The sequence below is a fragment of the Ctenopharyngodon idella genome, chromosome 3, assembly GCF_019924925.1.
Source record: "Ctenopharyngodon idella isolate HZGC_01 chromosome 3, HZGC01, whole genome shotgun sequence".
Lineage (NCBI taxonomy): Eukaryota > Metazoa > Chordata > Actinopteri > Cypriniformes > Xenocyprididae > Ctenopharyngodon > Ctenopharyngodon idella.
In genome coordinates, this window is record NC_067222.1 from 22,505,480 (window position 1) to 22,517,647 (window position 12,168).

Sequence of the window (12,168 nt, forward strand, 5' to 3'; positions counted from 1 at the left end):
CTGGAATTTTTGAATGGTAATGTAAACCATTGATCATTAACCAAGTAACAAGTACATTAACTATTAAGTGCTACTAGACTATATATGAAAATAAATGATTAAAATGAAGACTAATTTGATATTTCACCACCTTGGAATTATAAGGTTCTATTTGCAATCTGAGCAGTTTTGAGATATTGAGCTTCAACATTTTTGCATTCCATACTTCTTTGTGCATGGATAGACCCTTTTTTTTTTCTTTCAAAAAAAATAGTCCCAAAATGTACACAACTTTAAATAATGTAAAAAACCTGTCACAGAATAAGAATATATGAATAACTCAATTTTGACAAAAATGTCAGACAGAACCGAAGAACCTAAAATGTTATGAAACCAAGTGTATGTTTTACAGGAAGCCACAGCTGATGGATGATTACAGCTACTGTACTTCCATATGTTTACAGATGCCATTGCTTTGTTTGAATAAAATGCTGTATATTTCTCTATCTCCCTCCTCCCTCTCTGTTCTACTGTAGCTAAACTACTGCCACATCAACACTAGGAGTACACTGGAGTACGAGAGAAGACAGTAATGAAGGGAAAAAAACTGTAGGGGGGAGCAGATGTCCTGAAGTCGAACTCATAGAGGAGGAGTGAAGAGAAGACAGACACATGCCTTCAAGTAGTTTTCTCTCCAGAAAGAAGGTCAGGAGGAGGAGGGAAAAGATTTAAGGAGAGTGGAATTAAAGGTAAATAAACAACTACACAGGTAACATCCATGAAAACTTCATTTCTGGTGACAGGCGGTGCTCAGGAGAGGCTTTTGTGCACAGAGCCTGGAGCTGTTGGTAATTTCTGTAATAGAAAGTGAATTATCTGGTAGTTTTCTAACTGATTTTTATTATTATTAGAAAAAAAATAACACATCATGAATTTTCTTCTAAATAATCTGTACATCTTGCAAAAATATGATGACAAGAAATACATTGAATCCAAAATTTCACACTTTTTTGCAACTGCATAAAGCTTATTTTTTCATATGATAAATATTTTATTTTTACCTCAGGTACATTTATGGCATTTTTGGTCAATAAGTCTCTCTCTCAAGTTTTTTCTTGGCTTGGTGGTTAAGACTGAATTTGTTTAATCCTAAATATTCTGAGGGGAAAAGAAGTCCCCCTGTGGTGAAAATCAAGCTTTTAATGTTGTTTTATATGTCTATGTGGTGTTTTTAATATGCTTTAAGACAAACCATGTGCAAATTCATAAGTCAACACCTTTGCTGAGTATTTTCTCTTTAAAACTGCAGTGACCTAAAGACAGTTTCAAAATCGCGGTTTAAAATCACTGATGTGTTTCTGACGTCACAAACTACCTTGTATCCAATCACGTCAAAGTGCCGGCGGGCTTTAGCATATCATTAACCATGACCGATCTGAAGCAGGGGAGTCTCAAAAGAATATATCCTGGTATATTTTTCTGTTGATATGAAAAATTGGGTAGATTTAGCAATGTAGCCGGTGCGTTTACCTCAGCAAGTCGACAGTGGATCTCTGAGGTTGTGCGAGTGAGTAGAAGTGGGGCTAATTAGCATATTCATAGATCCGTGTATTAAATGAAGCAAGGGTATTTACATTCAGGCCATTTTAAGGCATGTCACAGGAAAAAATGTTTAAACGTCACTTGTGATCAAAGATGAGTTTTAAGAGATAAAATTATTGACTACAGGGGGACTTTAAAATGTTTTATCCTGTTCTGAATAAAATGATTACTCTGGTATCTATTATCTTCTATGTACTGTATTTGTATATATAACGCTGTCATTCAAAAGTTTGGGGTCAGTAAGACTTTATTTTGAATTAATACTTTTATTCAGAAAGAAAGCATTAAATTGATCAAAAGTGACCATGATAAGACATTCGAAATGTTATAAAAGATTTCTATTTTAAATAAATGCTGGTCTTCTGAACTCTCTATTCATCAAAACATCCTGAAAAAAAAGTATCATGGTTTCCACAAAAATATTAAGCAGCACAGCTGTTTTCAACATTGATAGTTATAATAAATGTTTCGTGAGCACCATGAATGATTTCTGAAGGATCATGTGACACTGAAGACTGGAGTAATGATGCTGAAAATTCAGCTTTGATCACAGGAATAAATTACATTTTAAATATATTCAAATAGAAAACAGTTATTTTAAATTGTTGTATTTCACAATTACTGTATTTTTATCAAATGAATTAAGCTTTAGTGAGCATAAGAGACTTTTGGACATTTAATGAAACACAAGCAGAACAAATTTCTGTTTATAATTCTTACATATATTGCTGCATACTGTTCACAGTATATTTATAAATTATTTCCACAGAAATTTGATAATAATGTGTTTCTAGTTCTTCCTGGAGAATGTCTTGCACCTGACTGGCATCCTTGCATGTGCTGTCATTTTGTGAGCCTCTGAAAAGGAAAATCTCACGCACAACGGGAGAGGGGGACAGAGATTAGCTCCACATACAGACATCATGTAAACAAACCCTCACAAGCCAAGGAGAACAGGGAGGCTGGACGAGAGGAAAATGGGGTAGGTGGAGAACGAAAAAGAAGTAGGTGTGGTTGGAGACTCAACGAGATTAAAGAAAAAACTGAGCTTAGCTAAACATGAATGACAAATCAGAACGTTTGATGCTGACGCTGTGATTGTGTGTTACAGTGTTAGAAAGGGAAAGAGAGTAAGAGGGAGAAAGAATAGAGTACATCAACATTAAATGTGCAAACCTGCCTTACTGCTTCTGTTTGCTAAGCAAGTTTTAAAGGGATAATTCACCCAAAAATGAAAAATTTGTCATCATTTATACTCACCCTCAAGTTGATCCAAACCTGTATGAGTTTCTTTCTTCTGTTGAACACAAAAGAAGATATTTTAAAGAATGTTGGTAAACAGACAGTTGATGGGCCTCACTGACTTCCATAGTAGGAAAAAAAAATACTATAGGTGCCGTCAACTGTCTGGTTACTGACCTTTTTTAAAATATCTTCTTTTGTGTTCAACAGAAGAAACTCATACAGGTTTGGAACAACTTGAGGGTGAGTAAATGATGACACATTTTTGATTTTTTGGGTGAAATATTAACTTTTGTCCTTTCAAAAGTCTAGGATATCACTTTTGGGAATCTATCATTTAAATTATTCAGCATTAAAACAGAAGTTTTGATAGTTTTTCTTCTCTATTGTGATGAATATATATCTGAGTGAAATGGCTTGTTGAACCAGAAAAAATGATTTTGCCTATCAGGAATTGGTTGGTTATGGTTTTCTATTGCTGTGATGTCATGTGACTGACAGGTTTTCCCGCCCTTGCGCCAGTAAACACGTCATCAGACAAGAGAAAGTTTACACTACAGCATTTACATTTACAGTACAAATTACTAAGCAGTCTGTGCCAACTCCAAAACAGACACATTCGGATTCGATTTCCCTTTATTTGTCATATTAAAATCATCATGGGATCAAAACCCTCAAGATTCCAGCATGTAAATCCTACAAACATCTGAACTTATCTTTAAGTCTTAATGGTTTCTACATGGAGGTCCACAGCTATAAAGGACTAGTGATGGATGAAGGTTTAGTGGTTTGCACCTTTAAATCTCCGTTGAACTCTGTGCTTCTCTCTGAAGCGGCTTACTTGCCTCTACCTGCCTGCAGCATAACTTAAGTGCCTTCATTCTTTCTCTCTCTGCCCAACACAGGCATTACAGAGTTCCAAATGACTTGCAAATTTAGCTTTAAAATTTAGTTCAACAACACATTCAAACAAAAAGCCACTCTCGTATTTACTCCAGTAAATCTATCCGATAATATTTCCATTTCCAGAAGACAAAACTGCTTTGATTATTACTTAATCTAGATTGGAATGACTCAATAAGTGAAGAGAAATCAACCAATTATTATCTTTCATCAATCAGCCAAATACTTTTTAAAAAGGCCATTTGTTTTTTTAATATTTGCTTTACTTCTGTTGTGCTTATTGTATTAATTCATTCTGCCATCACTCTCAGAAAAAAAAGTACGGCACTGTCACTGGGGCAGTACCCTAGGATACAAAAGTGAAAAGGTACATCTTTGTACCTTACTTACCCCTTACTCAGTACCTTAAAGGTACATATTAGTTCTTTAAAAGTGCATATTAGTACCTTTTCATTTTTGTACCTTACGGTACTGCCCCAGTGACAGTGCCGTACCTTTTTTTTTCTGACAGTGATTGTGGACTAAAAATGTGAGGAATTTATTTTAAACATTTTAAAAATTAGGTAGGGTAGGTAATACTTAGGTAATACTTAGGGATGACGAGAATAAAAGAAGCTTTAATAGAGGAAAAACAGCACTTAGAACCTGGAATTTCTCATTCTCCTCCAGACATACTGACATTCCTCTAGGCTTTGGAGTAGGATGATGATCTTCCCACCTTCCTCTCTCCTCAGCTTTCTTCCTTTGCCTGCCATCTGATCAGGAGTCTTGGAAGGATATTTTGTCAGACTGCCAAGCTGTGCTGTCAATTGGAAGCAAGAGTTTTCCTCTCTTCTATTGACCTTCATTTAATATTCTTCCTCAGACTTCATAAATTTAAAGTCCCAGAACAGGTCAGTGTAATGATGATACAGGAGTACAGTGTTCTTATCCAACACATAACTATTCCAGCATCAACATATTATCTGTTAAAAACAGAGAATGCTTCATAAATTACCGCCAGGCTGGTGAGAAGGTTTTATTTTTGGCAGTAGAAGAGAAACTCAGCATCTGTAAAGTACTAAAGAGGCTTCAAATCACCATGTAGAGATTTAAACACCAGAATAATCTAATAAAAAATGTTGTCAAAACTATGATTTTAAAATAAAAAATGTCACATCACTAGATCATATTAGCGTAATTGATTAGCAGATGTGAAACTGAAAGAAAAGGGGGGAAAGAACATAAACAAGAGTATCCACACAGCATGACTGACGCCCTCTACTGGCCCTCCAGTGCATGACCGAGAAAAAGATTTGAGATTTCATAAAGAGCCTCCAATGAAGAGAACTAACCTGAGATGAGATTGTAACACCTGAATAAATAAAAGTGAGTAAAAGGGTCCAGGAGAGTTCCCGTTCAAAATGTTCAGGATTTTCATCTCTTATGTAATAACCTCTAAATGCAAAGTTTCATACATAAATATAGGGTCCCCCCAAATGAATCTCAGCCATTTCTTTATCCAAAATCAACACTTTTTCCCTGAGGTGTTTCACACATGTCTGTATATTAGGATTCTCTTTCAAATCCTCTGACATGTCTGAAGTCAGCTAACATGTAGTTCTTTTTAATATTTGTACCATTTGCAAGGTCTGAAAACTGATCTACAACCAGTTGAGAACAACTGATGCATTATACAAAGTAATTGAGAGAAGGACAAGGAGACATTGTAGAGGACTGATGTAGGGAGAGGAACGGGCCAGGAAGAGAAAGTGAAGAAACAAAGAAAGAAAAACAAACACAAAGAAATTAAATGAAATAAAAAAATAAAAAAAAACAGAACAAAAGAAAGTGAGCAATTGCAAAGTCTGAAGGAATGAAAGGAAAGATGGAAAAAGGGGAACGTCAAAGAGGAAAAAAAAAAAAACACATGAGTCAAGCAATAGCATCATCCAACCAGATTCCAACGTGTCAAATAAACAAGTACACAATCAGAAGAGAGAGAAGCGGAATTAAATGGGTATATAACTAATATAACAACAGCTGCTGGAGATCACACACACTCTCAGCCACACCCATTCATCTCTCACACACATACAGTATAAAAAAGATATTTTTGTGCCCCGCAGGCATCACCTGTGTGGGTGGAGTGGATAAGGATGTGTGGTAATGTGGGTGAGGCTAATTGTAGTGTTTTGGGGCATAACAGTCACAGTCTTTCTGATAACTGATTTAGTATCCACTTTTGAAATATATATTGCTTAGTATTTGAGGTCTGTTTTAATGTTTTAGATATCTATTATTCTGATAAAAAGTCAAAATTTCTAACTCAGTTCTAAATCTGGATAATAGATTACGAGTAAAACATAAGACTAATTAGAATGAATCTGTTGGTCGGTATGCTGTGAATATTTCGTCTAGTCCACTCGGCCACCCACAGGGCGGCTGCTGGTGTCATGCTGGCTTGACATGTCCGGTGCAGACGGCAGGACGAAGATCAGTGTTTCTCAGGATTTTCTAGAAATAACAAACCAGTTCTTCTCCCTCACGGCTTCTCTGTTTTCCATTCTGAGTGCAAAATAGGCAACACTTTACAATATTACCCTATAAGTTAACTTTAGTTAATGCATCAACTAACATTAACTAACAATAACTAATACATTTGTTACAGTATTTATTCATCTTTATTGGTATTTATGTAAGGTCAGGTCATTCAATAATATTAACAGACATAACTTTTGATTAGATCATGTTAAAGGATTTGTTCACTTCTGAATGAAAATTTGCTGATAATTTACTCACCCCCATGTCATCCAAGATGTTCATGTCTTTCTTTCTTCAGTCGAAAAGAAATTAAGGTTTTTAATGAAAACATTCCAGGATTATTCTCCTTATAGTGGACTTCAATGGCCTCTAAACGGTTGAAGGTCAAAATTACAGTTTCAGTGCAGCTTTAAAGGGCTTTAAACGATACCAGACGAGGAATAAGGGTCTTATCTAGCGAAACGATCGGTCATTTTCGAAAAAAATACAACTGTATGTGCTTTATATAAACAAACGTTCGCCTTCTAAGTGCCTCCGCCAAAACCGCATTTCTGTATTCTTCAAAAAGCTTACGCTGAATGTCCTACGCCTTCCCTATTCAACTTACGGAACGAACGCAGCGCCAGTTACATTTTTTCCGTAAGTAGAATAGGGAAGGTGTTGGACCTGTAGGACATACAGCGTAAGCATTTTGGACAATGCGGAAATTAGGTTTTGGCGGAGGCACTTAGAAGGCGAACGTTTGTTTATATAAAACATATACAGTTGTATTTTTTTCGAAAATGACCGATCGTTTCGCTAGATAAGACCCTTATTCCTCGTCTGGTATCGTTTAAAGCTCTTTGAAGCTGCACTGAAACTTTAATTTTGACCGTCAACCGTTTGAAGGCCATTGAAGTCCATTATAAGGAGAATAATCCTGGAATGTTTTCATCAAAAACCTTAATTTCTTTTCGACTGAAGAAAGAAAGACATGAACATCTTGGATGACATGGGGGTGAGTAAATTATCAGGAAAAGTTTATTTGAAAGTGGACTAATCCTTTAAACAAATGATTGTAAAGTGTTACTAAATACTTGAAGGAAAACTAGAATTAATTACAGATTAAGATTAAAAGAGAAAGAAGATTAAGAAGATGTTACCTTGTAGGGCAGCATGGCTGCTGTTATATTATTAGTTTAAGTACCAGTGAGCCTTATATATTATTTAGTAGATGTTTTGGGGAGGAATGTCCAAAAGGTTAATTCTTTTCTTTTATAGATCATCTAAAATTTGGTATATTTCTTAATGTTCTATTTTAGGCCTTTCTGTTTAGTATGAGTTTTCTACACTCACACCATAGTGATCTGTTGTCTTCAGATAGCTCAAGAGTTTGGGGTCAGAAAAATGTTAATTTATTAGTTTTTATTTTATTTAAAGAAATACTACTTTTATCCAGCAAGTATGCATTAAATTATTCAGAAGTGACAGTAAAGGCATTTTTAATGTTACTAAAGATTTCTATTTCAAATTAATGCTGTTATTTTAAACTTTCTATACATCAAAGATTCTTGAAAAAAAAAAAAATATATATATCACAATTACACAGTACAGCACAGCTGTTTTCAACATTGATAATAATAAGAAATGTTTCTTGAGCATCAAATCATCATATTAGAATGATTTCTGAAGGATCATGTGACACTGAAGACTGGAGTAATGATGCTGAAAATTCAGCTTTACCATCACAGGAATAAATTACATTACATTTTAAAATATATTAAAATAGAAAACAGTTATTGTAAATAGTAATAATATCTCACAATTTATAATTTTACTGTTTTTTTTTATTTTTTATTAAATAAATGCACCCTTGGTGTGCAAAATAAACTTCTTACAGATGCAAAACATTTAATGTAAGTATTTTGTTCACTTGTATTCAATGTCCAAAGGGGCAAGTGTTGTTCTTCTTAGCAAATTGAAAGTGGTTAATTTAAATAAATTAAATTTAAATTTAAAAAATGCCACCAAAATCAATTAAGTCTCCAAATATCGCTGCTAACGATAATAATAAGTCTGTCATGACAACTCTTGGGCGATTGGTGTGGTAATAGAGATTGGCATGGTAATGGATATGGCAATTTTAATGTATTTGGTCTTGGCAGAATAGATCTGCTGCTGCTGCAGAGCAAGTACTGAGACTTTGCTACTGTTAATACATTCACAGACATTGCTGTGAGCATGTAAAACATGCTGCTGCTGCTGCACAATTAACATACATGAATTACCCCCATAGCAGATCTATACAGGTGGAGCTGGGGAAGGTGAAGGGTTTCTGAAAGCATGCTATACTGCTAACATCAAACACTACCGGTATTTGTTTGAATGTTGAGCCGCAGCTCATTGCCGCTGATGCAACAGCAACCAATCAGCTGTGCTATGTAGATAACGATGTGATCGCTACCAATGAGTTAAAGACCTATCAGCCTGTGCCATCTAGAGTTTCATGCCAGAACTAGGTATTAATCAAATAATAAAAGTTAATTTCTGACACTGCATGGGAACCTCGGTCACTATTTACAGCCATTTCTTATGCTAGAAGAAAAGGCCTTTTTAGCATTCATTCTCACCACTCGTTTAATATTCAGAGACAATGTGGATATAAATGGGGCAGTTTGAGAAGGTCCTGACACTCTCCAGGCCTCTGTCTTTTCTCTCCCTTTGTGTCCTGTAAACATGTCTTATAATTTATTAGTCCAGAACAGATCTCTTCTGCACCGGAGGGAAAAATGCTCTCAGCTGACATTTGTTGATGCTTGTTCTGACACACTCATTCAAAGATGGACACACTTCCAAAAAGTCTCTTATGCTCACCAAGAATATTTTTTGTTGTTGTTAAAAATACAGTAAAAACAATAATTTTGTGAAATATTATTACAATTTAAAATAGCTTTTCTATTTTCAAATGTAATTTATTCCTGTGATGTCAAAGCATTTCAGCATCATTACAGTCTTCAGTGTCACATGATCCTTCAGAAACCATTCTGATATGATGATCTGCTGCTCAAGAAACAATTCTTATTATTATCAAAGTTGAAAACAGTTAATATTTTTGTGGAAACTTTTTGTAAAATTATAAAGGTTTTTACTGTCACTTTTGATCAATTTAATGGTCCTTTGCTGAATAAAAGTAGATTTTGTTTAAAAAAAAAAAAATCTGACCTTAAACTTTTGATTGGTATGAAGTGCTTGTGATTAAAAAAATTATGGGATATTATTAAAAGGTGTTTCAAACTCAGTCATGACATATGCATCTAACTTGAGAAATGCACTGAAATGTTTCTGGTTTTGACCAATAAATGAGTGTCTAAGACGATCTTATAAATTGTTTAGTGGCAAGAGTAAAGTCCTATTTTTCTTGAGTTTCCTCTCCCCATTGGAAAAGCACACAGATTGGAAACAGCTGTGGCTCATTCTGGATGCTGTACAGCTGGAAGTCTCGTCAGAGCGCTGGATCAGCCAACAAGAAGGGCCACGGGAGATCCACATCTGGAGAAGAGAGAGAGAGAGAGAGCGGAAAAGGATCCCAGACGCATGCCAGTTTCACCATCTCTCCTTCACACACACACACAGACACGCCAGTCCTTGTGCGAAAGGGAGGAACATTCCCTTCTGCTGATGTGAGGGAGGAGATTCAGAAATCTGAGCATTCACACATTCCCTCCTCTACGTCTCACAGTATATTTGATGATAGCTAATGTTTTTATTAAAGGGATAGTTCACTCAAAAAAGAGCAATCTGTCACCATTTACTTACCTTCATGTCGTTCCACTTCTGTATGACTTTCTTTCTTCTGTGACAACAAGGGATTTTTTGGGAAGAATGTACTGGCCATTCTTTTCAATGTAACAGAAGTCAATTATGGATTATTATTTTAAAAAAGCACTACAAAAGTATCATAAAAATGTGTATATGCCACGTCTCCCAAAGCCATATGATATCTTTGCATTAGAAATATACTAAAATTGACTCTATGAATTTGTTGGTAACCAACTATAGCGTAATAAAATAAAAAATTAATGGTAATTTTGTGCATCAATTGGGTGCATCGGTAGAAATCGTGTTGCGGGGGAAAGTTTGAGTTTAGTCTATTTGCCTTTTAAGTTATCTGTACTTAAACTTTTAAGTTAATTCAATTAAAAGACCACATTAGGTCAACTCAATTAAATTGAGTTGTCAATTTCCTCATTACTCAATTGAACTGAGGGAATCACTTTCCTTAAATCATTTGAGTCGTCCCAACTTATGGTTTACAGTGATACACAATTTTTCACAAAGCTCTGCACAGTAATAAATATGTGGTTGTTACCTTGATATTAAATCATATTTCTGATTTGATTAAAATCACGTAATTTAGATGTTACCCCATTGAGTATATTTTAGGTTACCTGACAAAACATTTACATCATGTAGTGTTGTTTGTGCTGTCTAAACAGTGCCTGCAAATTTTGTTCTCAACCAAAAGAAAAGAAGAAAAGAAAAGAAATAGATTCTTTGAAGACATCAAGCCATGAAACCAGACGTCACACACACATGGCTGTTATTACAAAGACCATCCAACATTACATTTAAAGCAGTTTGGTTTGACTGTTTAATTTAAAGAGTCCACAAAGAAACAAAATGATATTTGTTGTCCATGAAGCTTTAAAGTCAGGAAGATATAACTTCTTAAGAACTTGTAACTAAGCAGCATTGTCAACTGCAAAGGATGAACTTAAAGGGATAGTTCACCCAAAAATTAATGTTCTATTCCACACCCATTTCACTTTCTTCTGTGGAACACAAAAAAAGGATTTCTGTAGTAAGTTAGGGTCCAATGTCATTGACTTTTTTATTGTATAGTATGGAAGAAAAAAAAAAAAAAAAAAAATCAGTCATACAGGTTTGGAACAACACGAGGGTGAGTAAATGACAACTTGGAGGTACCGTTGTATTCACTGCCTCGACTGAAAGCCTTATATTTCTCTCAGAAAGATTTACTCCCTCTGAATCAGTATTTAGACTAGAGAGCATGAATTACAGAAAGCCACCGATGACTATAGATATCCTGGCACTGCCCAGCAAAGACAGGCTAATTATGTATTGCGGTGAGTTTGACATGCGTGCCACACAGACAATCCAGTAAAACCTCCTACGCTCCTAAATTCTCTACCAACAGCCACTCTCTCTTTCTGAGCATGCTCAGTAAATCTGGCCCAAAACAGGAAGTCTGGAAGCACTGTGATCCAGAGACGGACTATTTAAAAAAAAAAAAAAAATGTAAACTGCACATAAACTTTGAAAAGTATAGTATATTTAAAAGAGCGAGAGAGTCAGAGAGAAGGAAAAGGGAGAGGACTGGAGTTTTGTCTCTGACAATGGCTTCATTCATCTTAGGCTAATATTATACATGTTTCAAAAGGAAATATCCACTTAGTCCTCCAGAGCACAGGCTCACCACCACACCTTTGATTCCAGGCCTTGTCAAAATAGTCGCCGGAAGATTTACAAGGATAACACCATCAGTGTTGAAAGTAAGTGTCGGGCCCCTTGAGGCCCAGGTAAATAAATTCACAAGCCAAAGACAAACTGGTATTCATCAGGTTTCAGACGACTCGACATATAAGCTGATTTCTCACCATATTCTCAAGGATTGTTAACTGAGTTTGTTTCTAACACATGATGAGAATGGAAAGATATTTTACCTACAGATTGGAACAGACTTTTCAATGTTAGATGTATATTAGTGATGTAAATGAGATGTTGAGTCTGTAGATGGCGCTCTAGAGCTACAACCTGGTCACTACTGTTGGAATCTGTTCAGCAAATAAGCTGGTTTTCCTGATTTGGAATGATAATTTCACACAAAGGGTCAGGAATTTTTAAGAATTAAAGTTTTTA

At 35.3% G+C, this 12,168-nt stretch overlaps 1 long non-coding RNA gene across 1 annotated transcript; it reads left to right on the top strand.

Moving 5' to 3' along the window:
- The first annotated feature begins 249 nt into the window (after positions 1-249).
- On the top strand, positions 250-6,377 carry LOC127509327 (uncharacterized). The gene is made up of 3 exons (XR_007929202.1): positions 250-728; positions 2,376-2,563; positions 4,461-6,377. It is a non-coding gene; the product is annotated as an uncharacterized LOC127509327 (long non-coding RNA).
- The last annotated feature ends 5,791 nt before the right edge of the window (positions 6,378-12,168 follow it).